Source organism: Hemitrygon akajei, chromosome 1, assembly GCF_048418815.1.
Source record: "Hemitrygon akajei chromosome 1, sHemAka1.3, whole genome shotgun sequence".
Classification (NCBI taxonomy): Eukaryota; Metazoa; Chordata; class Chondrichthyes; order Myliobatiformes; family Dasyatidae; genus Hemitrygon; species Hemitrygon akajei.
The window spans coordinates 2,018,813-2,034,758 of record NC_133124.1 but is presented as its reverse complement, the minus strand read 5'-3'; the positions used below and the strand labels follow the sequence as shown (position 1 = coordinate 2,034,758).

Here is a 15,946-nt window from a genome sequence, read left to right as displayed (position 1 = left end):
TAAAAAACACACAATAAATATAAATACATATCAACTGTATATACACAGATTGATTGTATCTCCATAAAGTGATGCTAGGCACAGGAGTGTCTGTACATCAGGTGACTCTGACAGGAAGTGATCAAGCAGTGGTGATTGGGGTGTGGAGGGGTGGGTGTGGGTGGTTGGGAGTGTGGAGGGGTGGGTGAGTGGGTGATTGGGGTGTGGAGGGGTGGGTTAGTGGGTGGTTGGGGGTGTGGAGGGGTGGGTGAGTGGGTGGTTGGGGTGTGGAGGGGTGGGTGAGTGGGTGGTTGGGGGTATGGAGGGGTGGGTGAGTGGGTGATTGGGGTGTGGAGGGGTGGGTGAGTGGGTGATTGGGGTGTGGAGGGGTGGGTTAGTGGATGGTTGGGGTGTGGAGGGGTGGGTTTGTGGGTGGTTGGGGTGTGGAGGGGTGGGTGAGTGGGTGGTTGGGGTGTGGAGGGGTGGGTGAGTGGGTGGTTGGGGTGTGGAGGGGTGGGTGAGTGGGTGGTTGGGGGTGTGGAGGGGTGGGTTTGTGGGTGGTTGGGGGTGTGGAGGGGTGGGTGAGTGGGTGGTTGGGGTGTGGAGGGGTGGGTGAGTGGGTGATTGGGGTGTGGAGGGGTGGGTTAGTGGGTGGTTGGGGGTGTGGAGGGGTGGGTGAGTGGGTGATTGGGGTGTGGAGGGGTGGGTTAATGGGTGATTGGGGTGTGGAGGGGTGGGTGAGTGGGTGATTGGGGTGTGGAGGGGTGGGTTAGTGGATGGTTGGGGTGTGGAGGGGTGGGTTTGTGGGTGGTTGGGGTGTGGAGGGGTGGGTGAGTGGGTGGTTGGGGTGTGGAGGGGTGGGTGAGTGGGTGGTTGGGGGTGTGGAGGGGTGGGTGAGTGGGTGGTTGGGGGTGTGGAGGGGTGGGTGAGTGGGTGATTGGGGTGTGGAGGGGTGGGTGTGGGTGGTTGGGGGTGTGGAGGGGTGGGTTAGTGGGTGGTTGGGGGTGTGGAGGGGTGGGTGAGTGGGTGGTTGGGGGTGTGGAGGGGTGGGTGAGTGGGTGATTGGGTTGTGGAGGGGTGGGTGAGTGGGTGATTGGGGTGTGGAGGGGTGGGTTAGTGGGTGGAAGTGTGGACCAGCCTTACTGCTCGGGGAAAGTAGCTGTTTTGAGTCTGGTGGTTCTAGTGTGAATGCTACTTAGCCTCCTCCTTGAAAGGAGTGGAACAAACAGTCGAGAAGAGAACGGATGATGTTACTGGCCCTTTCCCAGCACTTTTCTGGATATATGTCCTCAATGGTGGGTAGGCTGCTGCAGGGATGCATTGCGCAGTCTTGACTCTGTATATAGAGCCTACCTGTCTGCAGCATCTTATGATGAACAGTGGTGGATATGGTCCAGTCCATTATGGTTAAACCCCAGCCAACATTTTGAGCACATCTGCATGGAGTATTGTCGCACCACCTAGTTTAGGAACAGTTATTAACCCTCAACAGTCAGGCTCTCAAACCATAAGACCATGAGACAAGAGCAGAATTAAGCCATCCAGCTCATTGAGTCTGCTGTGCCATTCCATCATGGCTGCTCCCAGATCCCATTCAACCCCATACACCTGCCTTTTCGCTATATCATTTGATGCTCTGACTGGTCAGGAAACTGCCAATTTCCACTTTAAATATACCCATGACATGGCCATGGCAGAGCATTCCACAAATTCACTACTCGCTGGCTAAAAAAATTCCTCCTTACCTCTGTTCTAAAGGGTCACACCTCAGTTTTGAGGCCCTCTAGTTCTGGATCTCTTCTAGGGCCCCGGCAATTTCAGCTCTTGCCTCCCACGGGATCCAAGGGTACACCTTGTCCTTGAGGATTTATCCAACCCGATTTGCCTCAAGACAACAAACACCTCATCCTCTGTATTATACACGAGTTCCATGAAGTTGTGCTGCTTTGTCTCATTTCTATAGACTCTGCGTACTCTTGAGTAAATATAGGTGCAAAAAATCCATTTAAGATCTCCTCCATCTGTTTCTTTTCCTTACGTTTTAGTATTATTTCAGTGAACTCTCTTTTCCTTATATTTTGATATAATTAGGGACATTAAGACCAATTGTGTTTTTTGTTTCACAGAATCTTGGCTAACCTCTTCCATTCCAGATACAGTTTGATGGGATCACAATTCAAGATAGGACAGCTGAGTCTTTCAAAGGCAGATGAGCTGCAGTATGCTTGTGGTGTACAAATGTGGTGGTGTTGTCCCAGTCTCCCTCACCCAATCTGGAACTTCTCGTGATCAAGTGCTACAGGAGATTTCAGCAATCATCTTGGTAGCAATGTACAACCCACCTCCAACCCATTTGGCCAATGTCAAACAGATTCTAGATGACCTGAGCGATGTGATAAACACGCATGAAACAGCGCATCCTGATGCCTTCCTTATCATTTTGGAAGATTTTAACCAGGCCAGCTTGAAAATGTCCCTCAATAATTATTACCAACAAATCACCTGTAATACCAGAGGAATCAACACGCTGGACCACTATTACACTACCATCAAGACAGCTTACCGTGTTATCCCACACCCACACTTTAGAAAGTCTACTCACCTAGCTGGACCTCTGCTCCCTGAGTATAAGCAGAGACTGAAGGCTGCAGCATCAGTAATGAGTACCAAGACAGTATGGACAAGGGAAGCACTAGAATGCTTTGAATCGGCGGACTGCACTGTATTCAGGGATTCATCTTCGAGTCTGAATGAGTATGTCACAGCTATCGCTGACTTCATTAGAACCTGTGTGGATGAGTGTGCCTACAAGAACTTACCATGCATACCCAAATCAAAAGCCACAGATGAACCAGTAGGTTCGTAGTTTGCTGAGAGCTAGATCTGTGGCATTCAAGTCTGGAGATCCAGCACTGTACAAGAAAAACACATCAACTTACAGGGGACTATCTCAAAAGCAGAGGAACAATTTCAAACAAGGTTGAAGGCAGAATCAGATGCACATCAACCCTGAGTCAAAGACTCATGGTGAAGTACAGCACAAAAACAGGCCCTTCAGCCCCTCTAGTCTGTGCCAAACCCATTTAAACTGCTTACTCCTATTGACCTACCTTGATTAATCCTACCAAAGTGCAAAACCTTGCACTTGTCTGCATTCAATTCCATCGGCCACTTTTCAGCCCATTTCTGAGGCTCTATAAGGTACATGAGTCCACATTTGGAGTTTTGTGTGTAGTTTTGGGCTCCTTATTTCAGAAAGGATATACTGACATGGGAGAGGGTTCAGAGAAGATTTACAAGAATGATTCCAGGAATGAAAGGGTTACTATATGAGGAATGTCTGGCAGCTCTTGGGCTGTATTCCCTGGAGTTCAGGAGAACGAGGGGAGATCTCACGGAAACATTCCGAATATTAAAAGGCCTGAACACATTACATATGGCAAAGTTATTTCCCATGGTAGGGAAGTCCAAGACAAGATGGCATGACTTCAGGATTGAAGGACATCCATTTAGAACAGAGATGCGGAGAAATTACTTCAGTCAAAGAGTGGTAAATCTGTGCAATTTGTTGTCATGAGCAGCTTTGGAGGCCAAGTCATTGGGCACATTTAAGACAGAGATAGATAGGTTCTTGATTAGCCAGGGCATCAAAGGGTATGGGGAGAAGACAGGGGAGTGGAGATGACTGGAAAAATTGGATCAGCTCGTGATTGAATGGCGGAGCAAACTCGATGGGCCGGATGGCCTACTTCTGCTCCTATATCTTATGGTCTGATGGTCTTTTCCCACTGATTTAGATTCTTCTGCAAGCCATGATAACATTTTTACCTCAAGGTGTGCAATTGTGTGCACATACACATCTTTTGCTACCAGTACAAAAAGGCATTAAATCTGCGCACAAAAGGTTGTCACCCTCTACCTCACTACCATGTTAAGAATATTTCACAATCGTACATAATCACATTTCCTTTTCCAGCTTCTGATGCAGACAATGTTGACCATGTAGAGGTTAGCATGATTTTTCTGTAGATTTTAGAACAGGGTTCTTTATACTATTTTATTGAAGAAATTATTGATTCACCATGTCAAATTCCAAAGAAGCAAAGAGAGCAAAGCACAAAAGAACTGCAAGAACATCCTTCTCTACTTGCTACAGGCCTGCTACGTATGTTTTGTGAGAGTGCAGATGAACAAGAGCGAAAATGATCAAACACAAAGGAGATCAAAGTTCTTATTAACAGTTATTTTATTATTTTAAATCATGAATAACAAACTGGACTTTATGATAGCTTATTATATTTAGAATAGCATCACGTTTCAAAATTCAGTGCGCACACATTGTCATCACTGGACAAAAAAATTGCACAGCATAAGATTTTTGCACACGCTGCTCATTACAAACTAGAGGAAACATTGCATGATAGCCTTTCTCACTGTCCACCACACTCCCAATCTTGGTGTCATCTGCAAATTTGCTGATCCAATTAACCACATTATCATCCAGATCACTGATATAGATGACAAGCAACAAGGGACCCAGCACCAGTCCCTGTGACACACCACTAGTCACAGGCCTCCAATCAGAGAGACAACCCTCTATTACCACTCTCTGGCTTCTCCCACAAAGCCAATGTCTAATCCAGTTTACTACCTCATCCTGAATGCCGAGCGGCTGAACCTTCTTGACCAATTTCCTTACTAGAGTTCATGTAGATACCATCCACTGCCTTGCCTTCATCCACTTTCCTGGTAACATTCTCGAAAAACTGTATAAGGTTGGTTAGACATGACCTACCATGCACAAAGCCATGCTGACTATTTTTAATCAGTCCATGTTGATCCAAATACTTATATATCTGGTCTGTTAGAATACCCTCCAATAACTTTCCCACAACAGATGTCAGACTCACCAGCCTCTAATCTCCTGCTTTCTGTTTGTAGCCTTTTCCAAACACACTGACAATCCTCTGGTACCTTCCCTGTTGCTAAGGATGTTCCCTGCTAGGGCCCTGGCAATTTCTGCACTTGCCTCCCATAGGGCCTGAAGGAACACCTTGTCAGGCACTAAATGTGCAATTTATAGTAATTTATAATAAATATTAGGTACTGCAGGACAGTCAATATAACATAGAAATACAGTTGTGTTAGCATGAATTAATCAGTCTGATGGCCTGGTGAAAAAAGCTGTCCCAGAGCCTCTCGGTCCTGACTTTTACGCTGCAGTAGCATTTCCTAGGTGGTAGCAACCGGAACAGTTTGTGGTTCGGGTGACTCGGGTCCCCAATGATCCTTCGGGCCCTTTTTACACACCTGTCTTTGTAAATGTCCTGAATAGTGGGAAGTTCACAACTACAGATGTACTAGGCTGTCCGCACCACACTCTGCAGAATCCTGCGATTGAGAGAGGTACAGTTCCCATACCAGGCAGTGATGCAGCCAATCCTGCTCTCAGTCGTGCCCTTTAGAAAGTTCTTAGGATTTGGGGGCCCATACCAAACCTCTTCAACTGTCTGAGGTGAAAGAGGCACTGTTGTACTTTTTTCCACCACACAGCTGGTGTGTACAGACCACGTGAGATCCTCGGTGATGTGGATGCTGAGAAACTTAAGCTGTCCACCTTCTCAACCCCAGATCCATTGATGTCAATAGGGGTTAGCCTGTCTCCGTTCCTCCTGTAGTCCACAACTAGCTCCTTTGTTTTTGCGACATTGAGGGAGCGGTTGTTTTCTTGACACCACTGTGTCAGGGTGATGACTTCTTCTCTGTAGGCTGCCTCATTATTATTTGAGATTACACCAATCAGTGTAGTGTCATCAGCAAAAGGGCTATGCATTATGGAAATTCTAGGCAGTCTCTAGAATAGATTACATGGTCAACACAACATTGTGGGCTGAATGGCCTGTAATGTGCTGAAAATTTTTATGTTCTATGTTCAAATTTAACTGCAGATTGGAGCGGTGGGTGGCGATACAGTCATGGGTATACAGACAGTAAAGGAGGGGGCTTACTACACAGCATTGAGGGGCACCTGTGTTGAGGGTCAGAGGGTCAGAGGTGAGGGTTCCCACTCCTACCATCTGCCAGCGATCTGACATGAAGTTCAGAATCCAGCTACACAAGGCAGGGTGAAGGCTGAGATCTCTGAGCTTTTAGTCAAGCCTGGAGGGAATTATGGTGTTGAATGTTGAACCGTAGTCCAAGAACAGTGTTCTCACATAAACATCCTTCTTCTCCAGATGTGTAAGGACAGTATGTAGAGCTGTGGCCATTGCGTCATCTGTTGATCGGCTGTGTCGGTAGGTGAATTGTAAGGCGTCCAGTGTGGGTGGTAGCATGCTGCAGATGTAGTCCTTGACCAGTCTCTCAAAGCATTTGCTTATTGTCGAGGCGAGTGTGACAGGACACCAGTCGTTCATACATTTTACCTTGGTCTCTTTAGGTACCAGAACAATGGTGGATGTTTTGAAGCAGAAGGGAGTGGGAGAGATTAAAAATGTCTGTAAACACACCTGCCAATTGTGCCGTGCACGCTCTGAGTACCTGCACTGGGAGGCCATCTGGTCCCACAACCTTATGACTGTCCACTCTTTGGAAACACCTGGTCTTCCAAAGGATCAATTTTGTCTCTTGTAATCCTTTTGCTCTTAACATATTTTTAGAAGCCCTGTGGATTCTCCTTCACCTTGTCTGCTAGACTAACTTCATTCCTTCTGTTAGCCTTCTTGATTTCCTCCTTAAGTGTTCTCTTGCATTTCTTTACTCCACAAACACCTTACTTTCTCCTTCTCGCCTATAGTTGCTACGCACTTCCTTTTTTCTGAACCAGTGCCTCAATATCTCTTGAAAAACAAAGTTCCCTACACTTGTTATCTTTATCTTTTATTCTGACAGGCACATACAAGCTTTGTACTCTGAAAATTTTGTTTTTTTCCCAAGGACAACTTTTCCAGAAAACAGCCTGTTTCTGGCAAATCTTGCCATACTTGCAAGATCATTTCTGATACCATCAAAATTGGCCTATCTCCAATTCAGAATCTCAACCCACAGACCAGACCTATCTTTTTGCATATTTACTTTGAAACTAATGGCATTGTGGTCACTGGATGCAAAGTGTTCCCCTACACAAACTTCTGTCAGCTGCCTTGCCTCATTTCAGAGTAGCAGATCTAGTAGCACATACTCTCTCATTGGGACTTCTACATACTGATGAAGGGAACTTTCTTGAACACATTTGACAAACACTATCCCATCTGGTCCTTCTTGCCATAGAGGGAGTACAAAGAAGGTTCACCAGATTGATATGGGATGGCAGGACTTTCGTATGAAGAAAGACTGGATTGACTAGGCTTATACTCACTGGAATTTAGAAGATTGAGGGGGGATCTTATTGAAACGTATAAAATTCTAAAGGGATTGGACAGGCTAGATGCAGGAAGATTGTTTCTGATGTTGGGGAAGTCCTGAACGAGGGGTCACAGTTTAAGGATAAAGGGGAAGCCTTTTAGGACCAAGATGAGGAAAAACTTCTTCACACAGAGAGTGGTGAATCTGTGGAATTCTCTGCCACAGGAAACAGTTGAGGCCGGTTCATTGGCTATATTTAAGAGGAAGTTAGATATGGCCCTTGTGGCTAAAGGGATCAGGGGGTATGGAGAGAAAGCGGGTACAGGGTTCTGAGTTGGATGATCAGCCACGTTCATACTGAATGGCGGTGCAGGCTCGAAGGACCGAATGGCCTACTCCTGCACCTATTTTCTATGTTTCTATATTTTATATTGTGGATTTCCAGTCAATATGTAGAAAGTTAAAATCACCCACTATAACAACCTAATGCTTCTTGCAACACTTTGCAATCTCTTTACAAGTTGTTTTTTTCTAAATCCCTCGGACTGTTGGGTGGTCTGTAATACAGCCCCGTTAACGTGGTCATACCTTTCTTATTTCTCAATTCCACCTACAACCCCTCATTAGATGATTTCTCCAGTCCGTTCTAATAGAGCACTGCTGTGACATTTTCCCTGACAAGTAACAACACCATACCTTTAATCCTTTCTACTCTGTTGTGTCTAAAATAATGGGACTCTGGAACACTGAGCAGCTAGTCCTGTCCTCCTGCAACTAAATCTCATAATGGCTACAACGTCATGATTCCAGGTGTCAATTCATGCCCTGAGATCATCCGTCTTTCCTATGATACTTCTGGCATTGAATTATACGCAGCCCAGAACACTAGACGCATCATGCTCAGCCTTTTGATTCCTGACTTTGTCCGACATCTTACCAACATCTGTCTCCACAACCTCACAACTATTTGTTCTGGCACTCTAGTTCCCATCCCCCTGCAGCTCTAGTTTAAACCCCACATGCAGCATTTACAAACCTCTCTGTTAGGATGTTAGTCCCCCTTCAGGTCAAATGCAAACTGTCCTTTCTGTACAGGTCCACTCTACATGGAAGAGAGCCCAATGATCCAAAAATCTTATGCCCTCCCTCCTACACAAACTCCTTAGCCACGTATAAAACTGTATAATCTTCCTCGTTCTGGCCTCACTAGTACATGGCACAGGCAGCAATTCTGAGATCACAACCCTGGAGTCCTGCCCTTTAACTTGGCGCCTAACTCCTTGAACTCCCTATGCAGAATCACCACACTTGTCCTGTCCATGTCATTGGTACCCACATGGACCATAACTTCTGGCTCTTCACCCTCCCCCACTTAAGATTTTTGAGGACTTGATCTAAGATGCCCCAGACCCTGGCACCTGGGAGGCAACATACTATTTGGTAATCTCGCACTTGCCCAAAGAAACTCCTGTCCATTCCCCTAACTAACAAATCCCTTATCACCACAGCGTGCCTCTTCTCCCCTCCTTCTCTTCTGAGTTACAGAACCAGACTAAGTGCCAGAGACCCGACCACTGTGACCTCTCTGCTGGATCAACTCCCATGCATCCCCCAACAGTTTACAAAGTGATATACAGTACCTGTTGTTGAGGGGGATGGCTATCGGGGTATTCTGTACTGCTTCTAAACCCCTTTCCCTTTCCTGACTGTCACCCAGTTTCCTGTGTCCTGCACCCTGGGTCTAACTACCTCTCCATATGTCCTGTATATCACCCCGTCAGTCTCCCAAGTGATCCGGAGTTCATCCAGTTCCAGCTCCAACTCCTTAACACGAACTGTTAGAAGCTGCAGCTGGATTCACTTCTCACAGTTGTAGTTGTCATTTCTCCCTGCCTTCCCACATCCTGCAAGAGGAGCATTTCTCCTGTCCTAACTGAGCACACATAAAGAAAAGGGAAAAATAAGTTTACCTCAAGCTTTACTTTTTTTTCCCTGCTTTCTCTGACTGAAGCCTCGTAGCGCTAAAGCCTCAAGATCACCACTCAACTCTGTCCATTCAGACTAAGGCCACTGCGCTTGGCTCTACCTTCCTTTAACTTGCTCTAGCTAATCAATCCTAAACACGGCTTGATCACTGGTCAGAGCTCAATCAGGTTGCCGCGATCCACTGCTGCCTTTTTCAGCTTGGACTATGGACCTGAGTGAAATCTCCTCCTGGCAAACATCTAACGCCTGGATTGGTCACTGATCAGAGCTCGAGTGCGCTGCTGCCTTTTTGTACTCTGGCTAGGGTAGCAGACCATTACTTCCTACAAAGCGAAACCCAACATCATGAATGGCAGTGACGCTTCACTACCCTACGAGCTCAGTGCCTTTTATGCTGGCTTTGAAAGGAAGAATAAAACTACAGCTACAGGATCCCTACAGCACCCGGTGACCCTGTGATCTGTGTCGACATCCAGCTGTCTTTCAAGAGGATGCGCTCTCACAAGGCAACAGGCCCTGATGGAGGACCTGGTAAGGCTCTAAAAACCGGTGTGAACCAACTGGTGGATGTATTCAGGGACATTTTCAATCTCTCATTGCTACAGTCAGAGGTCCCCACCTGCTTCAAAAGGACAATACCACTGCCCCAGAAGAGCAGGATGAGCTGCCTTAACAACTAATGTCCAGCAGCACTCACATCTGTGGTGATGAAGTGCTTTGAGAGGTTGGTTATGGTTAGAATTAACTCCTATCTCAACAAGGACCTGGAAGCTCTGCAATTTGCCTATTGACACAATAGGTCTACCGCAGACGCGATCTCATTGGCTCTTCGCGCCTAGACAACACTAATACCCACAACAGGACACTGTTTATTGACTACAGCTCAGTGTTTAACACCATCATCCCTACAGTTCTGATCATAAAGCTCCAGAGCCTGGGCCTCTGTACCTCCCTCTGCAACTGTCTCCTCGCCTTCCTAACTAGAAGACCACAATCTGTGTAGATTAGAAATAACATCTCCAGCTACTGACCGTCAACACTGGTGCACCTTGGGGATGAGTGCTTAGCCCACTGCTCTACTCTCTCTATACCCATGACTGTGTGGCTATTTATAGCTCAAATGCCGCTATAAATTTTCTGATGACACAACTACTGCTAGCAGAATTTCGGACGAGCACTCTCAAACTTGCACTCAACATCAGTAAAACCAAAGAACTTCAGAAAGAGTAAGGCCCTCGAGGGGACACACCAGTCCTCATTGAGGGATCAGAAGTGGGCAGAGTGAGCAGGAAACCAGCTTCATTCCATCAGGAGTTTGAGGAGATTCGGTACGACATTCGCAAATTTCTACAGATGTACCATGGGGGGCATTCTAACCGGCTGCATCACCATCTGGTGTGGGGGGTGGGGCTACTGCACAGGATCGAAATAAGCTGCAGAAAGTTGTAAAAGAAGTCAGCTCCATCTTGGGTACTAGCCTCCGAATTACTCAAGACGTCTTCAAGTAGTGGTGCCTCAAAAAGGTGGTGACCATCATTAAGGACCCCCCACCACCCAGGACATGCCCTCTTCTCACTGTTACCATCAACAAGGAGGTACAGAAGCCTGAAGGCACACACTCAGTGATTCAGGAACAGCTTCTTCCCCTCTGCCATCAGATTTCTGATGGACATTGAACCCATGAACACTGCCTCACTACTTTTTTTATTTCTATTGTTGCACGACTTGTTTAATTTAACTATTTTATATAAACATTTACTGTAATTCATGCTTTCTCTGTTATTACGTATTGCACTATACTGCTGCTGCAAAACAACAAATTTCACGATGTCTGCAAGTGATATTAAACTTGATTGAAATTCTGGCAGAATAGTGCAATGACAGCAACCACATACTCAATGTCAGCAAGATCAAGGAGCTGGTAATAATTTAGGAGGAGATTGGAGGTCCATGAGCTAGACCTGATCGGAGGATCAGAGGTGGAGAGGGTCAGCAACTTTAAATTCCTCATTTCACAGGCTGTCCTGAGCCCAGCTCATAAGTGCAATCACAGAAAGAGCTTGGCAGTGCCTCTACTTCCTTAGAAGTTTGTGAAGATTCTGCAAGATATCTAAAACTTTGACAAACTCCTATCGATGCATGGCGGGAAGTACTGATTGGCTGTATCACAGCCTGGTATGGAAACACCAATGCCCTGGAGTGGAAGAGTCTGCAAAAAGTTGTGAGAGTAGTAGCCTCAAAGGAGGCTTCGGCTCAAATGAAGCATCGGCTCTGGGTAAGTTTAATAGAACATAAAAATTTACAGCACATTACAGGCCCTTCAGCCAACAATGTTGTGCCAACCATGTAACCTACTCTAGAAACTGCCTAGAATTTCCCTAGTGCATAGCCCTCTATTTTTCTAAGCTCCATGTACCTATCCAAGAGGCTCTTAAAAGACCCCATTGTATCTGAGTTCTGTTAAGGTTCCCTTTTTCTCCTCACTTAGTGTAGTAAACGGCCATTGTGTGTTCTTCATGCCGGATGTTGGAGTCCTGGAGGACCCAGGGAACTACATCTGCATGAAGTGCATCCGGCTGCAGCTCCTTGGAGACCGTGTTAGGGATCTGGAGCAGCAGCTGGATGACCTTCAGCTTGTACGGGAGAGTGAGGAGATAATCAATCAGAGTTACAGGGAAGTAGTCACCCCCAAGTTGCAGAAGGCGAGTTGCTGGATGGCTGTCAGAAGAAAAGGAAATATGAATAGGCAGTTGGCACAGAGCACCCCTGTGCCCATTCCCCTCAATAATAAGTATACAGTTTTTGGATAGTGCTGTGGAGGATGACATCCCAGGGGAATGCCACAAAGACCAGGTTACTGGCACTGAGCATGGGTTCACAGTACAGAAGGGAAAGAGGAAGAAGAGGAGAGTTGTAGTGATAGGGGACTCAATACTCAGGGGAACAGAAAGTAAACTCAGTGGACATGAACAGGACACCCGAACAATATGTTGCCTCCCTGGTGCCAGGGTCAGGGACATCTCAGATCATGTCCACAGCATTTTGGAGAAGGAAGGAGAGCAGCTGATGTCTTGGTACATTTTGGTACCAATGACAAAGAAAGGAAAAGCTGAGAAGCAGGAACTCCTGGGTAGTAATTTCTGGATTGCTGTCTGTGCCATGTGCCACTGAGGGTAGAAACACGATGATCTGGCGGATCAATGAGTGGCTGAGAAGCTGATGCAAGGAGCAGATTCTTGGATCATTGGGATCTCTTCTGGGGAAGGTATGACCTGTTCAAAAGTGACCTGAACCCGAGGGGAACCACTATTCTCGCAGGCAGGTTTGTTAGAGTTGCTTTGGAGGGTTTACACTAATTTGGCACAGGGGTAGGAACCAGGGTGAATAGACTCAGATTAGGATGGATGGTAAAAAAGCAAAGATAGCGTGCAGTCAGACCGTCAGGAAGGGCAGGCAGATGACAAGACAAAATTGCAGCCAGCAGGGTGAGTATCGGTGCATTAGGGATACAGAATCAAAAATGGTAGCAAATACAGTACTCAAAGTGTTATATCTCAATGCACAGAGTATAAGAAATAAGGTGGATGATCTTGTTGCACTATTACAGATTGTCAGGTATGATATTTGTGGCCATCAGTGAATCGTGGCTGAAGGATGGTTGTAGTTGGGAGCTGAATATCCAAGGTTATACATTATATTGGAAGGATAGGAAGGTAGGCAGAGGGGTGGTGTGGCTAAGCTGCTAAAGAATGACATCAAATATGTAGAAAGATGTGACAAAGGACGAGAAGATGTCAAATCCTTGTGGCTTGAGTTAAAAAACTGCAAGGGTAAAAGGACCCAGATAGCAGTTATATACAGGCCTCCAAACAGAAGCTGGGATGTGGACCACAGATTACAAAGGGAATTAGAACAGGCATGTCAAAAGGGCAATGTTATGATAGTCATGGGATATTTCAACATTTGAGAACATCAAGTTGGCAATGGATCTCAACAGTGTGAGTTTATTGATTGCCTATGAGATGGCTTTTTAGAGCAGTTTGTCATTGAGCCTACTAGAAGATCAGTGATACTGGATTGGGTGTTATGCAATGAACTGGAGGTGATTAGAGAATTTAAAGAACCCTTAGGAGACAGTGATCACAATATGAATGAGTTCAACTTGAAATTTGATGGGGAGAAAATAAACTCTGACGTAGCAGTATTTCAGTAGAGTAAAGGAAATTACAGTGGTATGAGAGGGGAGTTGGCCAGAGTAAATTGGAAGGAGCTGCTGGCAGTTATGACAGTTATGAGTGTCTGGGAAAAATGAGGAAGGTGCAGATTAGATGTATTTCAAAAACAAAGAAATACTCAAATGGGAAGATTGTATGACCATGGCTGACAAGGGAAGTCAAAGCTAAAGTAAAAGCAAAAGGAAAGGCATACAACAACAAAAATTAGTGGTAAAACAGTGGATTGAGAAGCTTTTAAAAACCTACAGAAATCAACTGAAAGAATCATAGAACGTAGAACAGTACAGCACATTACAGGCCCTTCGGCCCACAATGTTGTGCTGACCCTCAAACCCTGCCTCACATATAACCCCCGACCTTAAATTCCTCCATATACCTGTCTAGTAGTCTCTTAAACTTCACTAGTGAGTCTGCCTCCATCACTGAATCAGGCAGTGCATTCCACGCACCAACCACTCTCCGAGTGAAAAACCTTCCTCCAATATCCCCCTTGAACATCCCTCCCCTTACCTTAAAGCCATGTCCTCTTGTACTGAGCAGTGGTGCCCTGGGGAAGAGGCACTGGCTGTCCACTCTGTCTATTCCTTTTAATATCTTGTACACCTCTATCATGTCTCCTCTCATCCTCCTCTCCAAAGAGTAAAGCCCTAGCTCCCTTAATCTCTGATCATAATCCATACTCTCTAAACCAGGCAGCATCCCGGTAAATCTCCTCTGTACCTTTTCCAATGCTCCCACATCCTTCCTATAGTGAGGCAACCAGAACTGGACACAGTACACCAAGTGTGGCCTAACTAGAGTTTTATAGAGCTGCATCATTACATCGCGTCTCTTAAACTCTATCCCTCGACTTATGAAAGCTAACACCCCATAAGCTTTCTTAACTACCCTATCTACCTGTGAGGCAACTTTCAGGGATCTGTGGACATGTATCCCCAGATCCCTCTGCTCCTCCACACTACCAAGTATCCTGCCATTTACTTTGTACTCTGCCTTGGAGTTTGTCCTTCTAAAGTGTACCACCTCACACTTCTCCGGGTTGAACTCCATCTGCCACATCGCAGCCCACTTCTGCATCCTATCAATGTCTCTCTGCAATCTTCGACAATCCTCTACACTATCTACAACACCACCAACCTTTGTGTCGTCTGCAAACTTGCCAACCCACCCTTCTACCCCCACATCCAGGTCGTTAATAAAAATCACGAAAAGTAGAGGTCTCAGAACAGATCCTTCTCGGACACCACTAGTCACAACCCTCCAATCTGAATGTACTCCCTTCTCCACGACCCTCTGCCTTCTGCAGGCAAGCCAATTCTGAATCCACCTGGCCAAACTTCCCTGGATCCCATGCCTTCTGACTTTCTGAATAAGCCTACCGTGTCAAACCTTGTCAAATGCCTTTCTAAAATCCATGTAGATCACATCCACTGCACTACCCTCATCTATATGCCTGGTCACCTCCTTAAAGAACTCTATCAGGCTTGTTCGACACGATCTGTCCTTCACAAAGCCATGCTGACTGTCCCTGATCAGACCATGATTCTCTAAATGCCCATAAATCCTTTCTCTAAGAATCTTTTCCAACAGCTTTCCCACCACAGACGTAAGGCTCACTGGTCTATAATTACCTGGACTATCCCTACTACCTTTTTTGATCCAGGGGACAACATTCGCCTCCCTCCAATCCTCCGGTACCATTCCTGTGGACAACAAGGACATAAAGATCCTAGCCAGAGGCTCAGCAATCTCTTCCCTTGCCTCGTGGTGCAGCCTGGGGAGTATTCTGTCAGGCCCCGGGGACATCCATCCTAATGTATTTTAACAATTCCAACACCTCCTCTCCCTTAATATCAACATGCTCCAGAACATCAACCTCACTCATATTGTCCTCACCGTCATCAAGTTCCCTCTCATTGGTGAATACCGAAGAGAAGTATTCATTGAGGACCTCGCTCACTTCCACAGCCTCCAGGTACATCTTCCCACTTTTATCTCTAATCGGTCCTACCTTCACTCCTGTCATCCTTTTGTTCTTCACATAATTGAAGAATGCCTTGGGGTTTTCCTTTACCCTTCATGCCAAGGCCTTCTCATGCCCCCTTCTTGCTCTTCTCAGCCCCTTCTAAGCTCCTTTCTTGCTACCCTATATTCATCAATAGACCCATCTGATCCTTGCTTCCTAAACCTCATGTATGCTGCCTTCTTCCACCTGACTAGATTTTCCACTTCACTTGTCACCCATGGTTCCTTCATCCTACCATTCTTTATCTTCCTCACCGGGACAAATTTATCCCTAACATCCTGCAAAAGATCCTTAAACATCAACCACATGTCCATAGTACACTTCCCTGCGAAAACATCATCCCAATTCACACCCACAAGTTCTAGCCTTATAGCCT

The 15,946-nt window shown here is 46.0% G+C and overlaps 1 protein-coding gene across 2 annotated transcripts in view; it reads right to left on the bottom strand.

The window, feature by feature from the left end:
* The window catches only part of LOC140741428 (CDK5 and ABL1 enzyme substrate 1-like), a 253,629-nt gene that overhangs the window by 222,829 nt on the left and 14,854 nt on the right, over positions 1 to 15,946 (bottom strand). The window lies entirely within an intron of this gene.